We start from the raw sequence: 23,856 nt of genomic DNA on the forward strand, positions 1-23,856 counted from the left end.
ATCTCACTCAGGTCATCTTCAATACAACAATCCACAGGAAATGGGCAAGGATTTCTGAAGTGGATGTGTAAGACAAATAGGCAAATTGTTTTTAAGTTGAAAAAAATGTACTATGCAATTCAAAATGTCATCAAGTTAAGAATACTGCAATAAATAAAAGACTACAATGATGCAATTTTAGAGTTCAGATAACAGTTTGTTAATAAAATGTCCTCATTTCTGTCAAAATGTCATTGATGCAATGTTAGGTTTTGTTTGTTAATAACATTTTCTCATCTATTGTCTATTACATTTTTAATTAGTTTGAGTTTCACATGTGACACCCCTATTGTCTATCATATTATACTTGACAAAAAAAGTTAGACAGTTTATAGAATATCTAGGTATTAAATTACTATTCTAGGTAAAGTATACAAAGTCAAAATTAAATGTAAAAAAAAAAAAATACAACAAATGCAAAGCATTGTAAAGAACAGTAGTTGTCAGTCTGCATTATATACCCTAGGTGATGTTCGTTGCAGGTTCAGGGGTAACATTGGTTCGCCATGCACTGGCATTTTCAAATGGATCTGCGTCATCAGAATGCAGAATCAGAAAAAGCTGTAGCAGGACAGAGAGCCATCGGGTTTTCGCCCTGTCACTTGCACTTGTAGGCTGCAGGTTTCTTTATGTCTGCAGCCTGCAAGAGAATCTAACATCTGAAGATGCCCTCTTATCAGTACAGGTGAATTGCACTACCAGAAGAGTGGACCCAGAGTTTGGTTTAGGAGTGAAAAGGTGAGTTAAATGTTTTATTTATTTATTCATTCATTTATTTTGTAGACATTTTTAATGAGGAAGGGAGCATTATTACTGGGGGAAAAGGTGGCATTATTACTAAGAAAAATGACATTATGTATAGGGAAAGGGGTATCATTATTATTTGGGGAAGATGGCATTATTACTAGAGGAATGGCATTATTATTTGGAAACTACAGTGGTCCCTCAAGTTACAATATGAATTGGTTCCAGGACAACCGTTGTATGTTGAAACCATTGTATGTTGAGACCATGGTCAGGAAACGTAGCAAGGTGGTCAGGTACAAAGTAAGGCAGAACACAAGAATGGAACGCTTTCTCTAAGGTATGGGGCACAAAGATCCAGCAGGGGCTAAAGGAAGTGCAGACATATATAGGGGCAGGAAACAACAAGGGCCAATTAGTGGCATACTGGCCCTTTAAATTTCAGAGAGATGCACGCATCGGGAGGCAGGAAGAACAAAGGAGACACGGGGACGACGGGGAAGGTAACGGGCAGTGGGCTGGGCGCGATCGCATCGCGGAATGCGAATCACAGTGCAGACCACGCTGGGCAGCAGAGAAGGAGTGTGTCCGCTGCCAGCATGTCCCGCCGCGGCGTGACTCCTAACATGTATGTTGAGGCCATTATAAGTTGAGGGATCATTGTAGTATTATTACAAAGAAAGACAGCATTATAAATGAGGAAGGAAGCATTATTACTGAAGAAGGGGGCAATACTATTAGGGGAGAGGGGGCATTATTAGTAGGGGAGAGGTCATTATTAATGAATAGTAAATAAATGAGGAAAAAACTCATGAATTAATAAACTTACAACACATACAACCCTACAAAATGTCTCTGCTGCTCATAAAACTATTGTGATCTGGAAAAATGGAATCTCAGTTGCTGTCATGGGGAGCACATGAAGGCCTAGATATCTCTAGCACTATTTTATATGATGAATTTGTAACATAATTTGACTTGTTAACAGTAATGAAATAAGAAACAAGAAAATTACATATTTGTAACAGTCTTTCCTTTAATTTGTTGAATAAAATACAAGATCAATACGGAATCTTCTGGATGTCTAGTGCAGTTCAGGCCACAGAAGTGTCTCTTGAGGAGGAAGTTTTAATGCACCATATGGCACATAATATTCCAGAAAGCCTGAGAGCTTGACCTTTAGACAAGCCTTGGATTTATTGGCACAATGATGACCAATGATCAAGGAATGGTGATTCTGCAAGGTGAGGGGTGGTCTGAAGTGAGACCTCTTCTGTCTTCTGTTGAATTTATGATCCAAGACCCTTATGGGGTGTACTAAGTCAAGTTTCCATGTCTGATGAGAAGCTGCATGAAGTGGATTGGTTTTAAGAATATGGATATACCCAATTTAAACAAATATACTAAAAGACATTGTAAGTAGTACCATGCTGATCGAGCAAATCCACAAAAGCTCCAACAAAACCATTTTTTCAGTTTTTGATAGTAATTTTTTATCAGGTTTTTGGAATTGAAAACCACTGACTACCTCGAGGAGACCTACATGATCACACACAAAACACATAGGGTAAGTTTTATTAAAACTTTATAGTAACCAATCAGATTCAAGCTTTCATTTTTCAGAGGTCTTTTCAAAATAGAAGAAGAAATCGGATTGGTTGTTATGGGCACCTACTACACTTTTGCTTTGCACAAGGTTTGCTAAATCTCACTCATTGCGACAGTATAAACAATCTAAGGCTTAGTGCACATCAGCATTCAGCTCCATTTGAAGAGCTCTGTCACAGGCTCAGTTCGGGGCCAAAAAATGAAAATGGCCCAGATTTACCAATCTACCTGCGACAACAGACAGACTCATCAAGGTGTATCAGACTGATTAATGAATCTGGTGAATCTAAGTGTAAGCTTATATTAAAGGGGTACTCCGGCCCTAATACATCTTATCCGCTATCCAAAGGGAACCCCCCCCCCCCCCGCTTAGGACCCCGCAATCTGTCATTCAGCACCCACCTTTGTGAGCTCTCCGCAGCGCTGGAGGCTCAGAGTGTGCATAGTGACGACCACAGGGCCGGAGTACCGTGACGTCACGACACCGTGTGACCTCACGCCCCCCCTCAATGTAAGTCTATGGGAGGGGGCATGACGGCCTCTCCCATAGACTTGCATTGAGGGGGCGGGGCATGATGTCACATGGGGCGGAGTCCTGACATCACAATACTCCGGCCCCGTGGTCATCACGCCGCACACTCTGAGCCTCCAGCGCTGTGGAGAGCTCACAAAGGTGGGTGCCGAATGACAGATTGCGGGTTTCCCCAGCGACGGGACCCCTGCGATCAGACATCTTATCCCCTATCCTCTGTATAGGGGATAAAATGTATTAGGGCCGGAGTACCCCTTTAACTATTTTTTTTTTTTAAACATGCTCCAGAGTGTGGGCTAGAATTAAGTGAAATGTTTGGCGTTTCTAAGAAGCTATGCCCCTTTTACAGAGGACTTGCTCCTTTTGGAGAAATAATGGAAAAGTGTCCAGAAAGTGTGGAAAATGCCTAATAATGTGGTAGAAGTCCTTTAAGCCAGTTTTTCTAAGATTGCATCAAAATGATGGTGGTTTTACTATAGTAAATTTAGGCCACTAAACAGGTCCATTGCACAACAGTCAATAACTGTTCCCAACAGATCCCACTGACTTTAAAATGGGTCAATTGGGTACTCCGGTGGAAAACAATTTATTTTAAATCAACTGGTGCCTGAAAGTTACAAAGATCTGTAAATTACTTCAATAAAAAAATATTAACCCTTCCAGTACTTATTAGCTGCTGTATACTACAGAGAAAGTTTTTTTCTTTCTTGATTTATTTTCTGTCTGACCACAGTGTTCTCTGCTGACACCTCTGTCCATGCCAGGAACTATCCAGAGTAGGAGCAAATCGCCATAGCAAACCTATCCTGCTCTGGACAGTTCCTGACACGGACAGAGGTGTCAGCAGAGAGCACTGTGGTCAGACAGATAAGAAATTCAAAAAGATAAGAACTTTCTCTGTAGTAAACAGCAGCTCATAAGTACTGGAAGGATTACGATTTTTTAATAGAAGTAATTTACAGATCTGTTTAACTTTCTGGCACCAGTGAATTTAAAATAAATAGTTTTCCACCGGAGTACCCTTTTAAGCTATGTTCACATGGTGAAATTTCCACAATTCCACACAAATTCTGTTTAGCAAAGATTGCTGAACAGAATTGCAGAAATCCGGTAGAATTTCTGTGTCAGAATACAGAATACTGCCGAAATGCAAACCTAATTGACTTCAATGGGATTCTGCCACAGAATTCCACAAACTCTAAGAATGGTTTAATATTTTTGCGGAATGCGGAGAGTAACATTTCTGCTGTCTAAATGGGACTGCAGAATCCCATTGAAATTATTGGGCATTACATGTTGACAGAATTTACAGCAGAATTCTTTCATGGAATTCTGCATGGAAATTTCGCAATGTGGACATTTCTAAGAATGCACCAGATTTATTAAAGTGACTCAGGCTGTTTGCTAAATTTGTTACATCTTTGGGTTGTGTTTCCACTTGCCATTTTTGGGGGGAAAACTGCCACTGAAGCCTTGGTTAAAGTGTTCCTTAGGTCTACTTATTTGAATTCCCATTTTGAACATTATACTTGCAATAACACTGTCTTTTTACAAGATTTCTAAAAATCAGCTTGGCTTTTTTTAAATAACCTTCAGAGGGGTGAGAAGGTTATTTTAGTGCCCCATTGCTGTTATTGAGCCCTTAAGAGCCCCCTCCATAGTATTCAGATTTTTCTCATCCTCTATATTTCAGTGGGTGGGACCAGAACTGGGCTGTTTGCCAGTAATATATACAGGGGGAGATTATCCCCTAGAGGACCCATGACGTAAATTTATGTCATGGTGCCCTGACAAACATTTACATCATGAACATGAAGCAAGGAGCTGCACTTGCTTCATGCACAGCTGGGACCTCGCCACTTATGGCAGACATCAGCAATCCCGTTGAAGTCGCCCGTTAACCTTTTATATGCCGTGATCAATACTGATTACGGCACATAAAGCAGTTGCGGTATAAAGAGACTCATTAGACCACCCACAGTGAGATTGCGGTGATCCAATAAGTCAATATAGTGGCCAGAGCTCTCTTCCCCTTCTCCACAGCAGCTTCGGTGGTGCTCTAGTATGGTCTACCGCCTGGCAGACTATACAAGTAGATTGCCGATTGTATTGATTATTGCTATGCCAATGCATAGCACTGAACAGTAAAGAAAAAAAAAGTTTAAAAAAATATATAAATAAGCTCCTCGCCTAATAGATTTTAAAACACCTCCTTTTCCTATTTTACAAGTAGTAAAGAGTGACAAACAACGGACCTGGACAGTCTGTTGCACAATGGACACCAATGGGTCCCGACTCCAGACAGTCCCATTGACTGTAGTATTTTTTTATCCTCTCATCATTTGAAAGTATTTATTAAACAGAGCACCCCTGAGCATAGATCGTCGCTTATGTGAACCAGGACTTGGTTCTTACCAGGCCATAAGTCTCAGCAATCTCTTTGACATACTCCTCCCTGCTGCCACAAATGCTGACAGGTTAAGCCCTGAACTGCTGCTGAAGCAAAGCCTGCAGACTAAACAGAGGGAAAGGGAGTGATTAGATACAGGTGGTGGCACTATAATAGTGCAGAGCTGTTTTTAAAGTCCTACTTACTTTAAAGGGGTACTCTGATGGGAATTTTTTTTTTTTTTTTAAATCAACAGGCGTCAGAAAGTTGAACATATTTGTAAATTACTTCTATCTATAGTTACATAGTTAGTATGGTCGAAAAAAGACATACGTCCATCAAGTTCAACCAAGGAATTGAAGGGAAGGGGTATGGTGGATGAAGGGGAAGGGATGTGATTATATTCGTGCATAAGCATTACTGTTATTTTGTTCTAGGAATGTATCTAACCCTGTTTTAAAGCTATTAATTGTTCCTGATGTGACCAGTTCTTGAGGTAGACTGTTCCATAAATTCACAGTTCTTATGGTAAAGAAGACTTGTTGCTCCTTAAGACCAAACCTTTTCTTCCTCAGAGTGCCCCATTGTCCTTTGAGGGGTAAAAATCTTAATCCTTCCAGCACTTATCAGCTGCTGTATTTCTTTTTCGACCACAGTGCTCTCTGCTGACATCTCTGTCCATTTCAGGAACTGTCCACAGCAGGAGAAGCTTGCTATGGGGATTTTGCACCTGCTCTGGACAATTCCTGACATAGACAGATGTGTCAGCAGAGAGCACTGTGGTCAGACAGAAGAGAACTATACAACTTCCTCTGGAGCATACAGCAGCATGTAAGTACTGAAAGGATTAAGATTATTAAATAGAAGTAATTTACAAATCTGTTTAACTTTCTGGCACCAGCTGATTTGAAAACATTTGTTTTCCACCAGAGTACCCCTTTAACCCCTTAAGGACACGCTGCTGCACTGCGATACTTCATGCACAGGGCCGTTCATTTAAGGTGCAGCTGTGTAGCGAGCGCAGGAGCTGCTCTCGCTTAATTCATGGCGGGTCCTCCCCCAATAAAGCCCTTCCCCCAATAAAGTTTTAAATCACCCCTTTTCCCCATATTAATACAAAAAAGCGTAAAAAAAACTATAAACATTAAACATATTTGGTATTGTCGGGTGCCTAAATGTCCGAACTATAAAAATGTTATGTAAATGATCCCGTACAGCTAACGGCATAAATGTAAAAAAAAAAGTTACAAATTTCTGCTTTTTTGTCACATCAAAAAAATAATGAATAAAAAGCGATCAAAAAGTCAAATATATGCAAAAGTGGTAGTAAAACAAACTACAGATAATGGCACAAAACAATTAGCCTTCAGAGATGCCTAAATACGGAAAAATAAGAAAGTTAGAGGTAGTCAAAATAGGGCAATTTAAAACGTACTGATTTTGTAAAAAAAAGTATAAGATTTTTTAAAAGCAGTACAAGAATAGAATTGTATGTAACCATGGGTATCATTTTAATCGTATTGACCCAGAGAATAAAGAAAACATGTAATTTTTACTGTAAAGTGTACAGTATGAAAACAAATCCCCTGAAATTTGCGAACTTTCCTTACACAATAAATTATTTTTTGGGTTTACCATACATTTTCGGGTAAAATGAGTGATGTCAATACAAAGTACAACTGGTCACACAAAAAACAAGCCCTCATATGGGTCTGTGAATGGAAATATAAATATCATTGGGTTAGGGCATAGACACTCCTGCATCATCAGTAAGTTGATAGAAGGGGTTAACTGTTGGGTGCACCAATAAGGTTTCATGGGGCGGGGTTTAGTTCTGGTTTGGCGTATCAGCATTTCCTCCTACCCCTCACCTACCCCCCCCCCCCTTTTTAGTTGTGTCCCTCCTCTTCCTGTTTGGCTCCTGGAGCAGACTCACCTGCCCTCCCTCGCATTTGTGTTTCTTCTTTTGTTTTTTATTTGGTGGTGTTCTAGTGGAATTCATAGTGAAGTCCCATTTGGAGGTTTTCTGGTGAGATTCTATGATTAGTTGAGCTGGGAAGGCAGACTTGCTCACCAGGAGTCCTGCGGCGCCATACTGCTTTCAAAAGCTTGAGAAGTTATACCTGTTTTTTCTTGTTGGAGAATTAATAAAAACTGTGGACGGCTATCACGCAGCAAAAAACAAAAATGGCTGTATGGTTATTTACACATACACAAGGGTATTTAGCAGGGGTGGGGATATACCACAAATGATGTAAGGTCAGCTGCCACAGTCTGGTCTGGAAATAGTCTGTAATGTCTTCTATTGCACCCAGAGAACCCGAGGCTGAATACACACCCTGCAAAGAGATTTATAGTGCAGAATTAGAATGCACATTCTTGGTGTCATTCCCATGACAGTTCATTTTAACCTTTTGTCCTCTACTAAGAAACCTCATAAAATAATGGCATACCACTATAAGAGCAGGGATACTTGGATCTGCCCTAATGCTACACAACTTTCCATGTATGTGAGTGATTCAAAGCATGTTGTATGTAATCTAAACACATAGAGATGCCACTGGAATAGGGGTGGGCAGGAATACCCAGCCTAGCACACATGGACGTGTTGTTGTGCCTCGATAAACATGGATGGGCATCAACGCTTTCTGGAGCTCTACAGCAACATCAGCTTTTCATCATCGTAGGAATATACAAATATGGTGGGACTAGTTTTATAAAGGGTCAATCAAACTGAACATTTTTTTGAAAGAAATCCCATGCAAAAATTTAAAGGACATTCAAACTCAACATAAATACCTAGTTTTAACCCAGGGTTTCAGTGCTACAAGCCAATAGTGCAAAGCCCTGAGCCACCCATATGCTAAAGAATGTATTACCAAAATAACAAAACTATTTCTAAACTGGCTGCCAAGTCCGTTGTCATTTGAATTCCAAATCTGCTGGAAAATCTATATTTTCTTTAGCTATTCTTGAGTTTGCTTGGAAGGCTGTGAGTTTTGACAAGATGGTTCTCAGATACCCAATACATCCAACTACACTTTCCTATTGGCACTTCCCCCCATCACTATATACCCTTTACATTAAGTTAAGTCCCCAGTGTACCTGCAGGACCACATTTCCTATAGCTTAGGCAATATTTATTTAGCTCAATATCGGAAACAAAAAACTGACTTTCTCACTTGGAGGACTAGTGCAAAGAAAATTTCATTTGAGCGATTACATTTCATGGTCATAGACCTCAGCTGACTCTCTGGGCCGCTTCCACTTTTCTTTTACCTTTAGGGTACGTTCACACTGAGTATTGTGAACGGAATCTCCACTCGCAGAATTCCGCAAATGGAAATTCCATCTGGCGGCCACAACTGAAATACTTTGGCGGTAGGACCCCGTGGCCCCATCACCATTCACAGCAATGTAGGGCTCGCAGACTTCCACGCAAAGAATGAACATGTTCTTTCTTTGCACCGATCAATATCTCAGTGTTAACGGATCATGTGGAAGACCCATTAACACTGATGTTCATGTTCACTGCACGTAATTACACAGTGTGAACATACTCTTAAAATAAAATACATTGTGAGACCATTTTGATGCCAAAGCGATTAGGACATATTGGCGGTATAATTACATATTTAGGTTACATACACACAGTATAGGAAGCCTGTATGCTGGTAGGCCATAGGCACACCATGTGGCAACATATGTTACCAATATATGGCACTTTAGTACAGAGCTATTCTCCCCCAGAAGGAAAAATATGTGAGGAAACATCCAATGAAACATGGTGCCATTTTCTTAGAAATTTCTGTATGCTTTCATGTGAAATTAGAGGAATGCAAAGGTAGGGTATGGCCTTGTAACTGTGGTCACAATCATGGGGGCGGGTTCCAAACCAACTCCTTACACCATGCTATGGTTGGAGCAGGAGTGGGATACCGTTACCCCTCAATGCATGTCTTTTAACCCCCTCTTGAATGCAAGCAACAATTTGTCATTTATAACATCTCGTGGCATATAGGGACCATGCACTTGGAGTCTACATATGGGGGAGGGTGGTCTCCCTCACTTGGTGATCACTGCAGGACATGTGCCCTATTATAGTCTATAGAGCCCATCATTTGCAAAGTGGATGTAACACCAAGCTGGAAAGTGAAGTGCACTAGGGGTCGGTCGAGGTAATCGAGACCTTGACTGATCAAAACTTTTGACATGTCTACATGACATGTCAAAAGGTTTGTAATGACAGTAATGCTTTAAGAAATAAAAGCTGCACTGTTTTTTTTTCTTTTAGACAGCTTTCATAAATCTGTTCCAGTGTGTTGTGGTAACCATCCACCTTCAGCAGTTGTTGGCAAAACATTTGTTCGGCCTGCAGATATCACTCCTGATCTCTCCATACAGTTAAATGTTTTGCTCAGTTAATGTGTTCTCTGTAGGGAGAGAGGTAAGCCACTGCCAGACTTTTCTAGCTCCACCTATCTTAGAGAACAATACAGCAATTGAAATCCAGTATGTTTGTCCCTTTTCTCAACCTCCTCAGGCAGGGCCGGTTTTAGGCTTAAAATGGCCCTGGGCAAAATCAAAAGTCATAATAGTGCACTAACCAGATTTGCACATTTTTTGGTCACTTCAAATACCATAACAAATATCTAAAAAGCAATTGAAAATTCCAAAAATGGTACCGATAAAAACTACAAATCACACCGCAAAAAATGACCCTCATACATCCCCATATAAAGAAAAATAAAAGAGTTATAGGGATCAGAATAGTACAATTTTGTATGGTTCCCCCACATTAGGTTGGCAGTACAGTTCCCCCACATTAGATTGGCAGTATAGTTCCCCCACATTAGGTTGTAGTTCCCCACATTAGGTTAGCTGTGTGTTTCCCCACATTAGGTTGTAGTTCCCCCACATTAGGTTGACAGTATAGTTCCCCCACATTAGGTAGGCAGTATGTTCCCCCACATTAGGTTGTAGTCCCCTCCCCCCATTAGGTTGGCAGTATAGTTCCCCCACATTAGGCTGTAGTTCCCCCACATTAGGTTGGCAGCATAGTTCCCCCACATTAGGTTGGCAGTATAGTTCCCCCACATTAGATTGTAGTTCCCCCACATTAGGTTGTCAGCACAGTTCCCCCACATTAGGTAGGCAGTATGTTCCCCCACATTAGGTTGTAGTTACCCCCATTAGGTTGGCAGTATAGTTCCCCCACATTAGGCTGTAGTTCCCTCACATTAGGTTGGCAGTATAGTTCCTCCACCTTAGACTGGCAGTATAGTTTCCCCCACATTAGGTTGGCAGTATAGTTCCCCCACATTAGGTTGTAGTTGCCCCACATTAGGTTGGAAGTATAGTTTCACCCATTAGGTTGTAGTTCCGCCACATTAGGTTGGCTGTATGTTTCCCCACATTAGGTTGGCAGTATAGTTTCCCCCACATTAGGTTGTAGTTTGACCACATTAGGTTGTCAGTATAGTTCCCCCACATTAGGTGTGCAGTATAGTTCCCCCACATTGGGTTGGCAGTATAGTTCCCCCATATTAGGTTGTAGTTCCCTCACATTAGGTGTGCAGTATAGTTCCCCCACATTAGGTTGTCAGTATAGTTCCCCCACATTAGGTTGTAGTTCCCCACATTAGGTTAGCTGTGTGTTTCCCCACATTAGGTTGTAGTTCCCCCACATTAGGTTGGCAGTATAGTTCCACCACATTAGGTTGGCAGTATAGTTCCCCCACATTAGGTTGGCAGTATAGTTCCCCCACATTAAGTTGTAGTTCCCCACATTAGGTGCAGTATAGTTCCTCCACATTAGGTTGTAGTTCTCCACATTAGGTTAGCTGTGTGTTTCCCCACATTAGGTTGGCCGTATAGTTCCCAAAAATTAGGTTGGCAGTATAGTTCCCCCACATTAGGTTGGCAGTATAGTTCCCGGCAATTGCTCAGTTTGCCCCGCCTTAACGCCGGACCTGTCCTCAGGCCTCTCACACCCACTAAAAGATCTCTTTTAGTTCTTACCAGGCCAAGTCTGAGCAGTCTCTGAAACATTCCTCCTTGCTGCCACTAAGGCTAGGTTCACGCTGTGGAATTTCTGGGCAGAATTTCTGCCGGAGATCGAGCCGGCGGCACTAGGACCGCGCGGACTACATTGCCGTCCCCATAGAGGGCAATGCATTTCTGGACAGATCTCCCAAAAGATCCACCCAGAAATGCATTGCAATCTATGGGGCAGCAATGCAGTCTGCTCGGTCCTAGCGCCGACTTGATCTCCGGCAGAAATTCTTCCCAGAAATTCTACCGTGTGAACCTAGCCTAATGGTTACAGGTTATTTGCCCTACTGTTCCTTCCTCTACTTCCTCGGTATGGTGCCAAACCAGAGCACCACTGGGCTCCCAGGACAACCAGCTAAATGGGCTCCCATTTAGACATGTCAGAAACAATCACTGCAGATATTCAAATCATTACCAAACCCTTTATGCCAGGATTTGTTTCAGATGTTTGCTTAATATTCCAGACTCTGCAATGTTAAGGTTAGAGTCTGCTGCAAATCGACAGCAACATTTCCTTGCAAGGCTATAGCTTGCTATACCAATGTTTCCCAACCAGGGTGCCTCCAGCTGTTGCAAAACTACAACTCCGAGCATGCCTAGACAGCCAAAGGCTGTCCGGGCATGCTGGGAGTTGTAGTTTTGCAACAGCTGGAGGCACCCTGGCTGGGAAACGCTGGACTATACACAAGGATTTCGAGAGCACAAAACAGAGAATCCCTGTCTCAGGCTCCATCCATCAGGCCCTGCACCAAGCATCACACTTTATATTGGTTTTGCCTGAGTTGTTCCTTTAAAATAATCTTACAGTAATAGCAATATGTAGTATATGTAATTGTCTTTTTAGGAGTATTACTTCTGCATTTTTTGAATCTAATTGTCCGCATTACGTTGTTGCATTTTTCTCGCCAGTATTACTGCAATGCATATTTTTTTTTAAAGGGTTAAACCAAGTCAAATGTGCATGCTGGAAATTCCAGGAATTAAAAGCCAAATATTTCTTATAGTGACAGAGACATTTTTCTGCTGTAGCAAGACTATGTTGGCCCCCCCAGCCCAGGCGTGTGAATTTATAGCGTACCGCCATAGATTTACCCCCACTTGTAATTAGCTCAGAATTATACTCTGATCTCAATTTTCAGCGCTCGCTGTGCTCCGGCTTCTTTACTCTACTCTCTCTCTCTAACCGTCAGCTATAAATTTTCGCTCACCCAGATGCCATTATGAACTGATGATTTTTTATTTTTTTTTATAAACTTTAGCGTGTGTGAACTATAAAAGGCCATGCCAGTAGCAGAGAGAACACCATCTTTTGGGGGGGAGGCAAAACTCTTGGCAAAAACCTAACTTAAAGGGGTACTCCGGTGGAAAATCAACTGGTGCCAGAGAGTGAAACAGATTTGTAAATTACTTCTATTAAAAAAAATCTTAACCCTTCCAGTACATATTAGCTGCTGAATACTACAGAGGAAATTATTTTCTTCTTGGAACACAGAGCTCTCTGCTGACATCATGACCACAGTGCTCTCTGATGACATCTCTGTCCATATTAAGAACTGTCCAGAGTAGGAGAAAATCCCCATAGCAAACATATGCTGCTCTGGACAGTTCCTAAAATGGACAGAGATGTCAGCAGAGAGCACTGTGGTCATGATGTCAGCAGAGAGCTCTGTGTTGCAAAAAGAAAAGAATTTCCTCTGTATTATTCAGCAGCTAATAAGTACTGGAAGGATTAAGATTTTTTAATAGAAGTAATTTACAAATCTGTTTAACTTTCTGTTTAAAGTTTTCCACCGGAGTACCCCTTTAAACCACCCAACATTTTAAAGTAGCAAAGGGGAACATGGACCATGCTGCCTGCCTGCACACAATGTAATTATAGTATATGTCAATAGCATATCCAGAAATCCATAAATTCAGTGTTACATAATAAACACCTCTAATCATAGGTTTACATAGGTAGCATTTTTGCCATATTTCAACTACAGTATTTAGCAGGGAAAAAAATGCAGAACACATCACTTGTCAACGTATTTTGATGTTTGCACCATTCCTTGGATTGGCAAGGATCTTACCATTTTCAGTACCGTAGGAAGTTAATAGTTAATTTGACTCTGTACATGTTCTATCCACCACTTCCTGCAGCTAATCCAACACTCTGCAAGGTGCCAAGTTGATTATACACTCTGTTAAACCCGACACTTTGAGGCATTGCTTCATGGCAAGGGTCAAGGCTAAAAAATGTTATTGCTTATGGGTAGCCCTGATAGAAAGGCCATGTTCACATGGCAGAATGTTCGTATGGAATTCGCGTGAATATTCCGCAAGGACATTCCACAGCAGCAGAGTCCCATCGATTTCAATGGGATTCTGCTGCACTGTTCACGCAGCGGAATTTCTGCACCAGATGTTTCTGGCACGGAAATTCAGATTCCAGTGTCCACAGAAAGAATAATCAAGTCTATTCTTTCTGCGGAGACTGCAAGGGAATGCATTGCCATCTATAACATGGCGCATTTACGAGTGGTCCTAGCACCGACCAGTTAGTCAAATGTGTGGAATGTCCGCACCTGTTTTTCATGGGGACATTCTGCACATTTTTCGTCCGTGTAAACCCAGCCAAAGGATACTTGCACCTCAATATAATTCCATATTAGAATGAAGGCAGTTCAAATTTTATACACATGATATAGGAAAGAAAACTTGGTGGATAAACCTGCTAACATATACTGTACACCAAGTCTAACCATAGGTTTCTATGGGCCCATCCTATTTTAAATCAGTGTCCTTAAAGGGGTTATCCACCATAAGGTAATTTTAGTAGCACGTACCTGCCAGAACTAGGTATTTCCTGTTGAATTTCGTTCTCTAAACTACACATCCCATAGTTTCATAGTTTGTAATATGAGGTCTCTTTCCTCCCTCCCACACATCAGCCGCCCCACCCATTGAAACACACCTGTGATCCCTTCAATGCAATACACCAGTGTTTCCTGATCAGGGTGCCTACAGCTGTTGCAAAATGAACTCCCATTAAAGAAAAAAAGAACACCCATTGAAGCAGGACAGACTCCCTCTGATCCCCTGACTTGTGATGTCAGGTCTCGACACAGTGCAGCCTGGGAAATCCTGAGACATGAGTAATTTTGTATGCTGGTAAAAATAAATATTGGGGTGAAAAATCACATAAGAATTGGGAGAAATCCATCACACACAGGTACAGACACTATATTATGAACTACACTAACTTTACAGCCCCTGTAGTATAGTCAAATAAAAAAAGAACCTGGAATACCCCTTTAAATACATTTTAATACTGAAACCTTCTGTTATGAACTCACTTTCTGGGGCTTATTTAAGAATGTTTTTCCTTTTTTTTTTTCTTTTGATTGGTTCTTGGATACAAATGCTTTAAATTCATTGTACATGCAAATTTATTACCGGAAAAGTATTTAGAAAGACACATGGGATCTCTCTACTTATGAATGATCCAGCACTGTGTCTTGGCTTCTGTTATACATGTCCTCAAATATTCATTTGTTCTGGAATAAAGAATATTTTACCTAGAGACCATCGGGGGAGATTTATCAAAACCTGTGCACAGGGGAATTTGATCAGTTACTCATAGCAACCAATCAGATCGCTTCTTTCATTTTTCAGAGACCTAAAAAATGAAAAAAAAAATGATCTGATTGGTTTCGATGGGCAACTAGTCAAATTTTCTTTTACACAGGTTTTGATAAATCTCCCCCTATGGCTGGCTTTTGAACTTTTCATATAGTCCAGGTAGTTAGCAGTACATGTAATGCAGATCATAACAGTATACAGTGGTCCCTCAACATACGATGGTAATCCATTCCAAATGGACCATCGTCTGTTGAAACCATCGCATGTTGAGGGATCCATGCAATGTAAAGTATAGGACAGGGGTCTACAACCTGCGGACCTCCAGATGTTGCAAAACTACAACACCCAGGTAGTTAGCAGTTGGCTGTCCGGGCATGCTGGGTGTTGTAGTTTTGCAACATCTAGAGGTCCGCAGGTTGAAGACCACTGTTAGAGGAAGTTGTACTCACCTGTCCCTGCCGCTCCGGACCGTCACCGCTCATCACCACTGCCCGTGATGTCGCCATCCATCGCTGTCGCCGCGTCCCCGAGTTGTCCCCGACGCTCCGGTAAGGCCTCTTCTTCCCTGGAATCCGCGCTCTCCGTCGCCGCCATCACGTCGCTATGCACGCCGCTCCTATTGGATGACGGGACGGCGTGCGCAGCGATGTGATGACATCGATGGAGAGCACCGACGATGCAGAGGATCCCGAAGAGGATGCGCCGGAGCCCTGAGGACAGGTAAGAGACATCCCCGGAGCTCATGGGGCACCGTAAACGGCTATCCGGTGGCAGCTGAAGCAGTCTGCGCTGCCGGATAGCCGTTTATGCGATGGCCCTGACATAGAAAAGCATCGTATGTTGATGCTGCCTTCAACATGCGATGGTCTCTGAGAGGCCATCGTATGTTGAAAGGATCGTATGTCGGGGCCATCGTAGGTCGGGGGGTCACTGTATTTACATTTTGGACAAAAAGTGATATTATCATTATTAATATTGTTATTATTGCTAAAATAATCATATTACCCCCCCTATGTGATCACGCAAAGAAGCACACCTGAAAATAAATATATAGTTGAAAGTGGTGCTCCCTAGGGACCAAGGCCAAAAGTCCAGTGTACTGAATCTCCAGGGATGGGGGCCATGGGGACATGCCCACTTTGCCTGTTACCTCTAATGCTATCTCTGACAGTAAACATGGTACAGGGAAATATGGTACATATAGTGTATGTAGCGCACAGCACAGGACAAGAAGTAGAAAGAAAGAGCAGTACAGTGCATGTGGTACTGTACAAATGAGTGATGGATAAGAAAATATTTACTACCCTGGTCAGAAACTGATCAAGTCTGATATATCTCTTCTATCCCTATATTCAGTTATCCCTATCACTCAATGTTCTTAATTAGATCAGAGCAATATTCACATAATGGACAGTCTTATTGGTGCAGCAATGGCTGCTATACAGTCAGGGAAACAGAACATCCCATAAGTTTATTCTATTTGCCCTTTGTCAACAACCTCTTTATCTTTTATCTTTCCCTTGATTCAGCAGCCTGATTTATTACAATTGCAGCTCCTACATAGAGACATATATTTAAGTACATTCATATTATGAAAGAAGGCATGTTGTCTGTAAATAATAATCAATTCTAATCTATTTCATGGCACATTTACTGAGAACAACCTCCATTTATAAATTGGATATGTTATTTTCCTGAAGGTTCTATATCCTAATTTTATTCATGATCGCTATTTTGTGTCAAGTGCTTTGTAGGTAACAACTTTGTGCAGCGTTACAGTTAGTAATCTTAATATGAATGTAATTATGTAAATAGTAACAGTTCTATCCATGAATCACTGCTAGTGCATGGTGAGCTGTTCATAGTAGGGAATTGATTCTGAATCTAAAGTAAATCTTTCTTATAATTATTTTATGAGATACATAAAATATTAGTTGAAGAGTAACGAAAAGCAGACAAAAGTTGTATAACAGGAGCTCATCTGGGCTTAGAAACTGTACAAAGGCACATTGCTCACACCAAGCAAAACTGATCAGATACCAGAGCCCTCGCGGTATTGTTTTGGTGAACCCATGCAGAGCTGAGTAAATGTTCTGTACTTCTGTCAAGATGAGTTAACAAGTGGACCATTGGGACTTTGACTCAAGTGGATATATATACCTTAAGCTAGCCCTGAGGAGGCACTTTTATTTGTTACAAATTGTCCACTTAGAACCTTTGATATTGATCAGACCCATGCCTGTTATTAGTGCATGTCAATCATATTGACGCTCAGTTCATAACCCTGGCTCAATAGATCATTCATGTAACCCTTCACTTACGTCATCATCTGCCATGCATCCCCAATTTACACAGGTAGATATAGATATGCCACTGGCCAATGATGATTTTTAGGGCCACACAATCACAGTGATCTGCTAAAAAAAAAACAAGAGGTTTCTCATGAATTGGCTAAGTCTTTACATGGGACCAATACTAGTGTAAAGAAGGTGCTTAAAATATAACTTTTAATTATTTCCCTCTAAAAAATAAAAATACCACGTGTATCAGTGCCATGAGTATTGGTTACAATGTACAAGAAATAATAAATGCTGCTAAAATATCAGCCATGTTTTGTTATCAGCCATGTTATGTGGAAGCACTTCATGGGCCAATATAGTTATTCCTAATAGATAACTACAACTCCCAACATGTTTCTATCGTCCGTTACGATGACATCCTCAGGGGAGTATAGAATGCAGAGTATATAAATGGATGAATACAAGATATAAACTCAGGACCCCAGGGTCTGTTAATTATCACCCCAATTGATCCCAAAGCCAACCACAGCATATATAGCCGACAATGCACTCAAAATATTATGTCACAAATCAAGATCCTTTTTTATATTTTTCATACATTGGTATTGAGAAAGGTCAAACATAGGTATCAACTCCCAGCAAGGGTCAGGTGGCGATCATGATCCCTTAGCTGGAGTACAGTCCATTGATTTCTGTCTAGATATACCAGCGGTGCACACTCCCGCAGTGGCAGAGAGGCCAGCTGTGAACCCAAGACCATCTCGCACCAAACGCGTTGGAAGTTGTAGTTGTCTATTGGGGATAACTACAGTATATTGGCCTGTGAGGTACTTCTACATGCAAATAGCACTCTGGGAGGTCGGATATAACATGGCTGATAGCAGCATTTATTATTTCTTGGACATTGTAACTAATACTTATGGCACTGATACACATGGTATTTTTGTGTTTTATTAAAAGTTATATTTTAAGCACCTCCTTTACACTAGTATTGGTCAGCTGGTGTTCATAGTGTTTGTTCTATTGCGAGGTCATAATGGTTATACCTGGTCTTGTGCAGGACCTGATCAGTTTGCATAAAAGTATAGTCTTTACATGGGGCAATAATCAACCTTTTAGGCCAATACTTGACCCACATAAAAGGAGAACCAATGGCCTATTATCACTGAAGTCCTGTCTCAAAGACTTATACCAATGGCTAGAAAATAGAAGCAACAGCACATTAAATCCGGAAAGTTTACATTAGCCTAATTTGGCTTCTCCATACTTCAAATTATGGTTGAAGGACGATCGTTTCTTCTTTCTGGGAGTACTAGTGCCAGGCCAGTGGTGCACTTTAGTCTAAAAAGCTCCACCGACCCGTTGCACTAGCAATTGTGTGGGTCATCAATAACTTTAATTGACTTGTTCCCTTTTACACTTAAAGGGGTTTTCAGAATAAAAAAAAAATGATGCTATATCCTCAAAATAGACCATCGATGTTAGATCAGTGATGATCTGACTCTGCACTCCCAGTTGATCAGCTGTTTGAAGAGGCCATGGCACATCTATTTAATGTTGTACATGTAGCAGCTGTGCTAAGTATTGAATGGGCCACAGCTTCAATCCCTAGCACAACCAACATTCAAGTATTGGCAAATATAAAGTGTGAACAGGCTGCAGCACTCGCCTAAGCTCCACAGCACTTCCAGACAGCTGATTGGTGGGAGTTCTGATTGCTGAACCCCACCAACAGGCCCGTCGCTACAGGATAGACAAACCAAGCAATTGCTTGGGGCCCCGAGCTAGCCAGGTGCCCCGAGCAGAGCCGGTGCTTGTCCGTCCTGTAGCGACGGGGCAATTCCCCCCATCACTATTGAGGACATCCCTGTGTCCCGAAAGATGTTTTCGGGACACAGGGATGTCCCATTAACTGTCTGCGGCCCTGCGCAGGGCTGCCATCAGGGCCCGAACGTCCCTGGACTTTTTTTTTTTTTTTTTTTATTGGCCTGTCAGTGAGTGACTGTGACGGTCACTCACTGACCGCTGGGTGCCCCCAGGAATATGACCGGCCTCATAGTCCAGGGGGCCCGCACATTTCTATCAAAATTACCTTTTTGTAGGGCATGGGCCCCCTAAGAAACAGGTCAGGGGCTGGAAAGGTCGTGGCTGATTGGAGTAGAGACGTCACGTGCCCGTATAGGCACGCACGTGACGTCTACTTCAGTCACCTGACCTTTCCCTGCCTACGTCCCCACGCGATCTCCAGCATCCATTGACAGGACTAGGAGCAACAGCCACACGCCATTGCATCCGATCCCCGGCAGGGTAAGTAAACTGGCGCGGAGGGCCTCGGGGCGTGGAGGGGGGCGTATGGTGGTTAGGGGACTACAAGGGTGATGGGGGGTGTTATGGGAGTCATAAGAGGTGCAGGGGGTGTTATGGGGGTGATAAGAGGTGTTATGGGGGTGATAAGAGGTGCAGGGGGGTGTTATGGAGGTGATAAGAGGTGCGGGGGGTGTTATGGGGGTGATAAGAGTTGCAGGGGTGATAAGAGGTGCATGGGGGTTATGGGGGTGATAAGAGGTGCAGGGGGGTTATGGGGGTGATAAGAGGTGAGGGGGGTTATGGGGGTGATAAGAGGTGTGGGGGTGTTTTTGGCTTGATAAGAGGTGCAGGGGGTTATTGGGGTGATAAGAGGTGCAGGGGGTTATGGGGGTGATAAGAGGTGCAGGGGGGTGTTATGGGGGTGATAAGAGGTGCAGGGGGTGCTATGGGGATCATAAAAGGTGCAGGGGGTTATGGGGGTGATAAGAGGTGCAGGGGGTTATGGGGATGATGAGAGGTGCTGGGGGTGATGAGAGGTGCAGGGGGGATATGGGGATGATAAGAGGTGCTGGGGGGGTGATGAGAGGTGCCGTGGGGGGGGGTTCGGGGGGGGTGATGAGAGGTTCAGGGGGGTTATGGGGGTGATGAGCAGAGGTGCAGGGGGCGGTAATGAGAGGTGCACGGGGGGATTATAGAGGGTGATGAGGAGAGGTGCCCCCCGCACCTCTCCTCATCACCCCCCCATAACCCCCACCCCCCTGGTTATAGTAGTGATGAGGAGAGGTGCTGGGGGGAGGGTTAAAATAGTGATGAGGAGAAGTTTGGCGGGGGGTTATGGGAGTGATGAGGAGTGATGAGGACACAGAGCATAAGAGGGGGTGTATATGTATATATGATGTGTATGCATGTGTGGCAGTATTATATTCAGTGGATACAGTGTGGATCAGCATTATATTCAGGGTACAGTGTGTGGCAGGATTATATTTAGTGGGTACAGTGTATAGCAGTATTATATTTAGTGGATGCAGTGTGGGTAGTATTATATTCAGTGAATACAGTGTGGGGCAGCATTATGTTCAGGGTACAGTGTGTGGCAGTATTATATTCAGGGTACAGTGTGTGGCTGTACTATATTCAGGGTACAGTGTGTGGCAGTATTATATTTAGTGGGTACAGTGTATGGCAGTGTTATATTTAGTGGGTACAGTGTGGAGCAGCATTATATTCAGGGTACAGTGTATAGCAGTATTATATTCAGTAGATACAGTGTGGGGTAGTATTATATTCAGTGCATACAGTGTGGGGCAGTATTATATTCAGAGGATACAGTGTGGAGCAGCATTATATTCATGGTGCAGTGTGTGGCAGTATATTTAGGGTACAGTGTGTGGTAGGATTATATTTAGTGGGTACAGTGTATAGCAGTATTATATTCAGTGGATACAGTGTGGGTAGTATTATATTCAGTGGATACAGTGTGGGGCAGCATTATATTCAGGGTACAGTGTGTGGCAGTATATTTAGTGGGTGCAGTGTATGGCAGTATTATATTTAGTGGGTACAGTGTGTGGTAGTATTTAGTGGGTACAGTGTGTGGCAGCATTATATTTAGTGGGTACAGTGTGTGGCAGTATTATATTTAGTGGGTACAGTGTATGGCAGTATTATATTCAGGGTACAGTGTGTGGCAGTATTCTATTCATGGTACAGTGTGTTGCAGGATTGTATTTAGTGGGTACAGTGTATGGCAGTATTATATTCAGGGTACAGTGTGTGGCAGGATTATATTCAGTGGATACAGTGTGGGACAGCATTATATTCAGGTTACAGTGTGTGGCAGGATTACATTTAGTAGGAACAGTGTATGGCAGGATTATATTCAGGGTACAGTGTGTGGCAGGATTATATTCAGGGTACAGTGTGGGGCAGGATTATATTCAGGGTACAGTGTGGGGCAGTATTTTATTTAGGGTACACTTTCTGGCAAGGTTATAATGATTACTGTCTTCATGCAGAGAATGAGGCTCTGCTGACAAAGTGAGGAGCCAATGATGTCTGCATGTCAGACTCTGCAGAGAAGATGGAGCTGGAGGAAGATCTTGTCTCTGTACCAGATGAAGAAGAAAAGATAACAGAGAAGAAATCACTCAAGTCAGAAGACGTCACTCAGGTCACTGATATCATTGTGTATTCTCCTGATTGTCCCATCAGAGTTGTAGTTCTGGAGTGATGATGGGTAAAACTGTGTCCAATCTGTGTCTCTCCATCTGTTACAAAACTACAACTGCCATTGCCAGAGGCTCTCAAGACATGATGGGAGTTTTAGCTTTCCAACAGCTGGAGAACCACTTCAACCGAGGTGATCGGTGGGGGTCTCAGCAGTTGGACTCCCACCAAAAATAATGGCCCTGGGGGTGGCAGGGGGATGGGTAGGGAGCTCCGAGGTAATTTTTTGCATCGGGGCCCTGTGGTTTCTAGCAAGTATTAACAGAGGGGCCTACCCAAACAATATGGAGCCCCCTATATAGTTTGTGTAGGCCCCTCTGTTAAAGGAGTAGTCTGGTGAAAACTAACTTATCCCCTATCCAAGGATAAGGGATAAGTTATCGATCGCAGGGGGGTGCAAGTGCTGGGACCCTCTTTGCGGGGCCCAGGCAGTTTGATGGAAGCTGACATCTGTACCCCGCAGGATGCCGGGGTCGGCACACCCCATCCATGTATCTTTATGGGGTACATGGAGGGGTGTGTCGGACGGCGGTTCATGCGGGTTACGGCATGCCCCCCTTCCAGCTGTGCAGGAGATAGCGGGGGGCCCAATGCTCAGACCCCCTGTTATCTATAACTTATCCCCTAGGGGATACGTTATTTTTTACCAAACAACTCCTTTAATAGCACAGTGTTATGTATAATTAGAAAATAAAATAATATTGGGGGCAGGCCACGGGGCTGTGTGAGGGGCCCCCGAAATTTCTGATGGCAGCCCTGGCCCTACGTTCAGGTTAGAAACGCAGAGGCAACCGGGAGATAGAGCATGCCAGGACGTCACTGACATCCCGTGCGTGTGCCCATAGCAACGGAGGCGCAGAAGACCGGAGCATCAAGGAGGAGGAAGACGTGCGCTGGCCAGCTTGGTAAGTGACCAGCGGCACGTCATCCTCTGTGTTCCGACCACCGTTTCTTCGGTCCTGGGAACTAATGCTATGGCCAAACCGGAGGAGCGGTGGTTGGAGCACTGAAGTGGGGCAGTACACAGGCATACAGCCTCCAGCGATACACTGTATATGGCTGGAGGCTGTATTTCTGTGGGGGAATACTGCCTATATAATGTGGGGGAATACTGCCTATCTGATGTGGGGGGGGGGGACACTGCCTACCTAATGTGGGGGGAACACTGCCTACCTAATGTGGGGGGAACACTGCCAGCCTAATGTGGGGGGAACACTGCCAGCCTAATGTGGGGGAATACTGCCTTCCTAATGTGGGGGGAACACTGCCAACCTAATGTGGGGGAACACTGCCAGCCTAATGTGGGGGAACACTGCCAGCCTAATGTGGGGGGAACACTGCCAGCCTAATATGGGGTGAACACTGCCAGCCTAATGTGGGGGTGACACTGCCAGCCTAATGTGGGGAGAACTGTGCTGCACCTAATGTGGGGGGAACACTGCCAGCCTAATGTGGGGAGAACTGTGCTGCACCTAATGTGGGGAGAACTATGCTGCACCTAATGTGGGGGGAACACTGCTGCACCTAATGTGGGGGTAACACTGCCAGCCTAATGTGGGGAGAACTGTGCTGCACCTAATGTGAGGGGAACACTGCCAGCCTAATGTGGGGAGAACTGTGCTGCACCTAATGTGGGGAGAACTATGCTGCACCTAATGTGGGGGGAACACTGCTGCACCTAATGTGGGGGGAACACTGCCAGCCTAATGTGGGGAGAACTATGCTGCACCTAATGTGGGGGGAACTCTGCTGCACCTAATGTGGAGGGAACTCTGCAGCACCTAATGTGGGGGGGAACTCTGCTGCACCTAATGTGGGGGCCTCGTATCGATGTTCGCTCATATCGTGCTCCCAAAATTCAAGGGCAGGCATTACTACGGCCCTAGAGCGTGACATGCGTGAACATCAAGGGGGGGGGGGCTCCATGTCCATTTTGCTTGGGGCCCCCAAATTCCTTCAAACGGCCCTGCCCACCAATCTAATATTAATGACCTATGCTGGGGATAGGCCCTGGAATTTTAAATCCTGGATAT

General features: G+C 43.3%; 1 long non-coding RNA gene across 1 annotated transcript; it reads right to left on the minus strand.

The window, feature by feature from the left end:
• Window positions 1–1,830: 1,830 nt before the first annotated feature.
• LOC130357684 (uncharacterized) lies at window positions 1,831–19,470 on the minus strand. Its single transcript, XR_008889223.1, has 4 exons — window positions 19,383–19,470; window positions 7,249–7,651; window positions 5,339–5,438; window positions 1,831–2,130 (listed from the first exon to the last, which is right to left on the minus strand). It is a non-coding gene; the product is annotated as an uncharacterized LOC130357684 (long non-coding RNA).
• Between the last annotated feature and the right edge of the window lie 4,386 nt (window positions 19,471–23,856).

The sequence above is a fragment of the Hyla sarda genome, chromosome 2 (assembly GCF_029499605.1).
Source record: "Hyla sarda isolate aHylSar1 chromosome 2, aHylSar1.hap1, whole genome shotgun sequence".
NCBI classification, from domain to species: Eukaryota; Metazoa; Chordata; class Amphibia; order Anura; family Hylidae; genus Hyla; species Hyla sarda.